This window comes from Musca autumnalis, unplaced genomic scaffold (genome assembly GCF_047663935.1).
Source record: "Musca autumnalis isolate F117 unplaced genomic scaffold, ASM4766393v1 scaffold_2, whole genome shotgun sequence".
Lineage (NCBI taxonomy): Eukaryota > Metazoa > Arthropoda > Insecta > Diptera > Muscidae > Musca > Musca autumnalis.
The window spans coordinates 96,682,965-96,692,228 of NW_027411755.1; positions in this window are offsets into that span (position 1 = coordinate 96,682,965).

Genomic DNA, 9,264 nt, shown 5'->3' on the forward strand with positions numbered 1-9,264 from the left:
CCCTATGATTTTGACGGTCAAGTTTAAATTTCCTTAAGAAATTGTCTTGTTTACCTAAAGTGGCTCTATTATTTCGCACAGCTCTTTACAGGCTCTGCCCAGCCTAATACAAGGTCAACCCCCAAATTGGACAAATGTCAACTGAATTTTATTTATGGGATAATGTTCCACTATAAAAATGCAATTTGCACCATAAAACACTTTTCAGAAGTGATTTAGAAACGTTTAATGCGTTGTAACTTCAGTGGCTCTATTATTTCGCACACCAGTGTATGTATGTGTTGTCACTTAGCGTATACATTTTGCGGTGGTATAAAATGCAGAGCAGAGGATGTAAACTCAGTCACGATTAAATGTACCCTGCAAAAAAGTTTGGAAGTAGTGCAATGCAGAGTTATGATTTCACAACATCTTTGAATGCAGTCCACACGGAGTTGTGAAAAATGCACTCCGTTCGATACATTTTAGAAGCACTCGCTTAAATATCCCTACAGGCACAAGCCAATTTGTTGATCCCTACAAACGATGCCGCAGTATTTTTTCCAAATATAAAAAAGGGTGTCTAAAAAAATTGGTAGTTGTGCAATTGGAGTTATGATTTCACAACATCTTTCGATGTAGTCCAACAGAGTTATGAAAAATGCACTCCGTTCGATACAATTTATAAGCAGTTGCTTTAGACATCCCTACAAAACAAAAACAGTTGGTTGATTCCTACCCATTGCTGCCGATATAATTTCTTCAAAAGAGAAACAAGTGTGAATAAATTTGGAAGAATTGGTTATAAAATAAAAAAATACAAACTAAATTTGAGAAATTTTTTGTGGTAATTTACGAGACGGAAATTTTTAATGGAATGGAGTTTGAGTCGAAAGCTGAACTAGTGATGGGAAAGCAACTTAAAAAACCTTTAGGATGTTGAAGCAAAATCAGTTCCGCTTGGATTAAATGGAGAACGGAGGAAGTACACTCAATTGTGACTGAATTTAAGGGCTTTTTTTTAATTTGTGTTATATAATAAAGTTCTTTCTATTATTTTTTTATGCCCGTAATTTCTAGCCCGAGGTAACCGGGTAGATAGCTAACTATTAGTTATCTTTACCTACGCGTTTGGTAATTTCTACGTGCCATTTACCGAGGCGTGTAAATTTTGAAAACATTTGGTAACATTGGTGATTTTCATTCATGATATGGTAAAAACATTGCCACATATATTTGTTTTACTTTTTTTAACACATTGGCAACTATCAACCAGCAACCGTTTTCGACCCGGTAGCGTTTCCTATGGATTGAAATTATGAAATCTTGCTTACAAGAGGGATATCTATGAAATCACAGATAACTACGCGTAGAAATTACGGTCATTACACATATAAAAAATGCATTTTATTTATTCTGGGATATTTCGCAATATCTTGCATTTTTACTGCATCTTTAGATTGATTAAAAACACAATCCGAAGAGTGCCTTTAAATTCAATCGAAACTACTACATCAAAAGCTGTGATTTGGATCGAAAACGGAGTGCATCCCAGATGTGTGCTGTGGAAGCAAAATGTAGTGCATCCTTGCTACGCGCTCTCTTGTAAAATGCATAAGTGAATTCATAGGAAAAGATGTACTCCACAAAATTTCTGCAGGTAAAAAATGGCAGAACTGATTTTTCGACTTTTGTTTGATGATTATTTCACAATGAAAAAGAAAAACAGAAGAAAAAGTCGAACGCTGACAAAACTAAATTAAAAACTGTGAAATAAAAGACGAAAATCGACTCAAAGAACTTTATTATATTTATTATATAAACACAAAATTTCCATTAAATTCAATCACATATGAACTTACTTCCTCCGTTCTCAATTTAATCCAAGCGTATCTGATTTTGCTTCATTACACTGTGCAACATTTTTAAGGTGATCTTGTGCAAACAATTCGAACTGAGGATTTTTTGAAAGTACAGACCCAAACAACAAGAAACCCTTGTTGGGTTTTGTTGTGTCAGATCCAGCTCGGATTTTATGGCCCCATCTAAACATGGTTAAATATTGAGTTTTTAAAGAAATTCGGGGCTATATCTCTGAAACCAATGCGAATCTTCTTCTGACCTCTGAAGCAAATTTATAGATAAGGTTAAGAATAAAATAATTGGAGAAATAATGAACTCGAAAAACTACATTTATTGCCTCAAATTTCAAAATATATGAAAAAATTCCACAAATTTTATACATTTCGCACCGTATCTCCAAAACCGTCAAATTTTTCTGAACATTTTCTTTTGGAAAAATATTCCCTGGAATGTATTACACAACTCTTTAGAACATGTCATTGTTGTAAAATGCCTCTATGCCGTTGTTTTCAGTTCATTTTTCAACGACAATTTAATAAATATGTCAATAATGTGGTGAAATCCGAAATGCGAGAATAAATTGTTTGTGTGAACTGTGTTTGAAATACGTGTTGTAAAAGATATGATGCAAAATACCGCTGAAACAACATGAGTTTCAGCATTTTGGAGTTTCAGAATGTTCTAAAGAATTGTTGAGAACTTTATTTAGAAGATTTTTGCAAAAGGTTACTTGGTTCAACTCCCAATAGTTTAGCCGATACTGACCAGAATTTCAGCAATTATGTAAAATTTTCTATATTTTATAGATTTTGGTGCCCTAGATGAAGTTTTTCTGATGTGGTTTTTTCAAAAGATAAGTTCTACTCGTTTAGGGCTACAATATTGCTTAAGACAGCAAGGCCAAATTCCTATTCGTTTCTGAGATAAAGGCCTGATAAATACAAAAAAGTGTAGATTTAGCCCGGTTTAGATGAGGCCATAAAATCCGAACTGGATCTGACAGGACAAAACCCTACTAGGGTTTTTGTAGTCTAAATATGTACTTTCAAAAAATGCATTTTATAAGTTGTTTGCATTTTCAGTGTTGCATAGTGTTATCCAAAAGGTTTTTTACGTTGCTTTCCCATCACTAGTTCAGCTTTGGACATGGACTCCAACTCCACTCCATTAAAAATTTCCGTCTAGTGAATTACCGCAAAAATGTTCGCAACTTAAGTTTTTAGTTCTTTATTTTATAACAAATTCTCCGAAATGTATACACTCTTGTTTGTCTTTTGAAGAAATGTGTAGGGATCAACCAACTGGTTTTTTCTGTAGGAATCTCTACAGCAACTGCTTATAAAATGTATCGAACGGAGTGCATTTTTTCATAACTCATAATTGCACAACTTCCAAATTTTTTTGCTGGGTATAGCATCCCAGAAAAAAGTTTGCATCCGCTGATGCAGTTGAATCACTACAAGTGCACAGTATATTTGCCGTCGGAGTACATCTTTCCTTATGAATTCACTTATGAATTTTACAAGAGAGCGCGCAGCTAGGATGCACTCTATTTTGCTTCCACAGCACACAGCTAGGATGCACTCCGTTTTCGATCCAAATCACAGCTTTTGATGTAGTTGTTTGGATTAAATTTAAAAGCACTCTTCGGATTGTGTTTTTAATCAGTCTAAAGATGCAGTAATAATGCAAGCTATTGCGAAATATCCCAGAATAAATAAATAAAATGCATTTATTATTTGTGTAAAACAAGAATACAAAGAACTTTTTCATACAAACACAAATTAAAAAAAAGTTTCCATTAAATTCAATCACAATTGAGTGTACTTCGTCCATTCTCCATTTCATCCAAGCGCAACTGATTTTGCTTCGTCATCCTAAAGGTTTTTTATGTTGCCTTCCCATCTCCAGTAGGCCTATTCTGTAAGTTTTATCGATTGAAAAGTTGTTAAAATTTCTTTTGTTTTTATAACAACTACAAAACAAACAAATGAAATTGTTGTAAAATAAACAATGAGTAAAGTTGTTAAAAAGTTACGGAATAGGGGGGCTGTTCTACTTTTGACTCCAACTCCACTCCATTAAAAATTTCCGTCTCGTAAATTACCACAAAAATATTCGCAACTTTAGTTTGTATTTTTTATTTAATAACAAATTCTTCAAAATATATTCACACTTGTTTCTCTTATGAAGAAATTATGTCGGCAGCGACGGGTAGGGATCTACCAACTGTTTTTGTTTTGCAGGGATCTCTAAAGCAACTGCTTATAAAATGTTCGAACGGAGTGCATTTTTCGTAACTATGTTGATCTACATCGAAAGATGTTGTGAAATCATAAATCCAATTGCACAGTTAAGCTGGCAACTCTGCGTGTGCTCAGACGTATTTTCCCTGAACTACGATCGCTCTGTGATTTTATCAAAATTTACGAAGAAAAACAAATCTGTTTGCTTAGAGTGTTGTATCAGTTTATCAAAAACTCAAATCTGTGTACCAATTTTATGAAGAATGCCTGGAAAACAGCGTAAAAGCATTAATAAAAACAAGATTATTTGTGCCCATTGCAAAAAGGAAATACATGAGAATGATGACTCAATAGAATGCGATAGTTGCGAGAGAATTCACCACGCAAGGTGTACAAAACTTAATAAAAACAGATTGATGCTCTCCTGAAAGACCGCTGTATTGAGTATAAATGCTACTTGTGTTTGCCAAATGATGCCTCTGTTACAAGTGAATTGAGTGAAATTAAAGAACAACTTACTCAACTTCGAGAGATTAAAGAAACAATGCAATACATATCATCACAATATGATGAAATAATGAGAGGAGTGGTAAAAAATAGGAAGAGAATAGAGGTACTGGAAAGAGAGAATAAAAATCTGAAAGAAGAAGTGAACGAGCTCAAGTCATCCGTGAAATTTTTAAATGACATTCGCGCTAAGAATGACTGTGTAATAAGTTGAGGTCAAAAAAGAGAAAATGTTGATGCTATTGATATGTGTTTAGAAATAGCAAAGACAGTTGGAGCCATTATTAATAAAGAAGGAGTATTTTAAGTAAATAAAGGGAAACGAGTGGAGAACAACACATCTGTAATTGTGAAGTTTGCAAATTCGAAATCTAAGAGCAAACTGATGAATGGGAAATCGAAACTAAAACAATCAAATGAGTTAAAAGGAGTGTATGTAAATGATTTTCTAAGCAGAGAATCTTAACACATATTCAATTATGCCAAATCCTTAAGATCTGTTGGATACAAATACATTTTTGTTAAACATGACAATATTTTTGTGAGAAGAGAAGAAAATGCAAAAGCTATACGATTGAAGAATTTAAAAGATGTTGATAATAGCTTCGTTCCAGAACTAAAAAGTTTTTACACATTTTGCACATTTTTCCCCAAAATGGTTCAAAATGTTCACTTCTCTTTAAACAAAAATGGCGCTGAGTAGCTTTCTCTTTAGAAACTTTTTACACGACAAATTTAGGAGAGCAAAAATGTGCAACATGTTTGCCGGCTTCTGATTGGCTGACATGTCGACTTTGACATTTGTTCCAGATTTGTTGACATTTCTGTCATTTTTTCGTTCCCGTACATTTTGGAAAATGTGTATGTTGGGCTCATATTCGACAGTTTGCTCTTTTGACACTTTTATCATTAAAAAAGTACTGGAACGATGCTAATATTTTATGCAAACGAGTGGGAATGTCGTCTTGTTAACGAAGAATTGCTGTCAATGCGGATGAAATTAATACCGATGATGAATGTGAAGAAGGAGAAGAAGAAGGTTTATTTACCTCACCTAATTAAAAACAAATATCTATATAATGATTTAATATTATATTATCTTTTCAATGAATTTTAATTATTTTCATAATATTAATCAATTTAAAGAAAAAATTTTATCAAACAAATGAAAATTATTTTAACATTTTGTCTTTCAATGACAGAAGTATTTCGTCAGTCAACAAGTTTAATGAGTATAAGAGGGTTGTTACCGAATTAGCAAGTATTCTAAAACAACTGCTTATAAAATATTCGAACGGAGTGCATTTTTCGTAACTATGTTGATCTACATCGAAAGATGTTGTGAAATCATAAATCTAATTGCACAGTTAAGCTGGCAACTCTGCGTGTGCTCAGACGTATTTTCCCTGTACTACGATCGCTCTGTGATTTTATCAAAATTTACGAAGAAAAACAAATCTGTTTGCTTAGAGTGTTGTATCAGTTTATGAAAAACTCAAATCTGTGTGCCAATTTTATGAAGAATGCCTGGAAAACAGCGTAAAAGCATTAACAAAAACAAGATTATCTGTGCCCATTGCAAAAAGGAAATACATGAGAATGATGACTCAATAGAATGCGATAGTTGCGAGAGAATTCACCACGCAAGGTGTACAAAACGTAATAAAAACAGATTGATGCTCTCCTGAAAGACCGCTGTCTTGAGTATAATGCTACTTGTGTTTGCCAAATGATGCCTCTGTTACAAGTGAATTGAGTGAAATTAAAGAACAACTTACTCAACTTCGAGAGATTAAAGAAACAATGCAATACATATCATCACAATATGATGAAATAATGAGAGGAGTGGTAAAATATAGGAAGAGAATAGAGGTATTGGAAAGAGCGAATAAAAATCTGAAAGAAGAAGTGAACGAGCTCAAGTCATCCGTGAAATTTTTAAATGACATTCGCGTTAAGAATAACTGTGTAATAAGTTGAGGTCAAAAAAGAGAAAATGTTGATGCTATTGATATGTGTTTAGAAATAGTAAAGACAGTTGGAACCAATATTAATAAAGAAGATATAGAAGAAGCATTTTATGTAAATAAAGGGAAACGAGTGGAGAACAAAACATATGTAATTGTGAAGTTTGCAAATTCGAAATCTAAGAGCAAACTGATGAATGGGAAATCCAAACTAAAACAATCTAATGAGTTAAAAGGAGTGTATGTAAACGATTTTCTAAACAGAGAATCTTAATCAATCAATTATGCAAAATCGTTAAGATCTGTTGGATACAAATACATTTTCGTTAAACATGGCAATATTTTTGTGAGAAGAGAAGAAAATGCAAAATCTATACGATTGAATAATTTAAAAGATGTTGATAATAGCTTCGTTCCAGAACTAAAAAGTTTTTACACATTTAACACATTTTGCACATTTTTCCCCAAAATGCGTTCCCGTACACCAAACAAGTTTCAAAATGTTCACTTCTCTTTAAACAAAAATGGCGCTGAGTAGCTTTCTCTTTATAAACTTTTTACACGACAAATTTAGGCAGGCAAAAATGTGCAACATGTTTGCCGGCTTCTGATTGGCTGACATGTCGACTTTGACATTTGTTCCAGATTTGTTGACATTTCTGCCATTTTTTCGTTCCCGTACATTTTGGAAAAATGTGTATGTTGGGCTCATATTCGACAGTTTGCTCGATTGACACTTTTATCATTAAAAAAGTTCTGGAACGATGCTAATATTTTATGCAAACGAGTGGGAATGTCGTCTTGTTAACGAAGAATTGCTGTCAATGCGGATGAAATTAATACCGATGATGAATGTGAAGAAGGAGAAGAAGAAGGTTTATTTACCTCACCTAATTAAAAACAAATATCTATATAATGATTTAATATTATATTATCTTTTCAATGAATTTTAATTATTTTCATAATATTAATCAATTTAAAGAAAAAATTTTATCAAACAAATGAAAATTATTTTAACATTTTGTCTTTCAATGACAGAAGTATTTCGTCAGTCAACAAGTTTAATGAGTATAAGAGGGTTGTTACCGAATTAGCAAGTATTCTAAAGCAACTGCTTATTAAATATTCGAACGGAGTGCATTTTTCGTAACTATGTTGATCTACATCGAAAGATGTTGTGAAATCATAAATCTAATTGCACAGTTAAGCTGGCAACTCTGCGTGTGCTCAGACGTATTTTCCCTGTACTACGATCGCTCTGTGATTTTATCAAAATTTACGAAGAAAAACAAATCTGTTTGCTTAGAGTGTTGTACTATGAAAATAAATCTCAGAGGGTTTTTCTCTAACTTTGCTGATAGAGCAAAGTGCAAGTTCAGACTAGGTCTGCCTTCTTTATTCTTTCTTCTGCTATTTATATACAATTCTTAAATCTAACATTGAGTTCTTATTTTCTAATATTCACAAAAATACTCGATATTGAACAACTCCCAACCAATAAGAAAAGAGTTCAATATCGTTACAATTACATATGTATGTGTATATGTAATATCCCACATATGTTGTCATACATTTGAGTCTTTCACTCATATTCATATTTTAGAACTTTACTCAATGAATCTACTATTGGGATATTCTTCAATCCCATTGGCCAACTGACTCATTACAATAGTCTTGAATTCCAATTGGAACTCTAAACCATTGCCCTACATATGAGTGAGTAATGAACTCGCTGTGGCGCTGCGAAACAAAAGGAAAACAAAGCAATGAACTCGTTGTGGCGCTCGATCAGCATAACAAAACAAAATATCGAACATCTAAATGTATGGCAACATAATGTGTTGGTGACATACTACACCCTCACCCTTAAAAGAAATGTATACAATTTTTTTTGTGTGCATAAACAAATTGTATGCATTTTGTGACAATTCTCTTCGGTGGTGTCAAGTTGTTTCTTTGTGAATAACTTAAAATTAAAAAAATTGTTCTTTTGACATATGATCTTAAGTGGGCTAAGTATATATTTTTTTTTTTTTTTGTATTCGGAAATAAAATGATTTTTTGTTTACATACACACTGTTGCGGGGCCCCGCAGAAACCCAAGTCCAGCCCTGTACACAAAAAAAAATTTTGCGTGGAAACGACTTTAGGCGAGACCTTTTTTGCCTCCATGGCGGTCTCCAAAACCATGCTTTATAAATTGTTCGTAAATGTGGGGGAATAAATTAACATCTGTAGACACCTGGACACTATAAAGGGGGTAAACATAGTACGAACTATGCTTAGCCATGTCCAAGTGCCCTCTCCGAGACATCTGGACACTAAAAAAGGGGTAACCATAGCGACTATGGCTAGCCATGTCCAAATGCCGTTGCAGAGGGGCAGAATGTTTTCCTTTGATTATTGTATTCGTTGGGGTGTTCCTATTGGTATGAGGAAAGCACCCATGGAAGCCAGGTTAACCTTCTTCACCATCGAAGGCTAACCCAGAAAATGTTTGCAACATGTGGACAAATGGAAAAGTCAACACAAAATTTTTGGGAATAATGAAAAACCTTTTTCCCGGGTCTTGTGATGACTGTTGCATCCTTCCACATGTGGCAAACCAAAACCTGAAAAAAGAAAAGAAAGAATTTTATTAATAAATGAATAAATAAATGAAAACTGGAACGATACAACTTACCACCGGCCGCGTTTTTTGA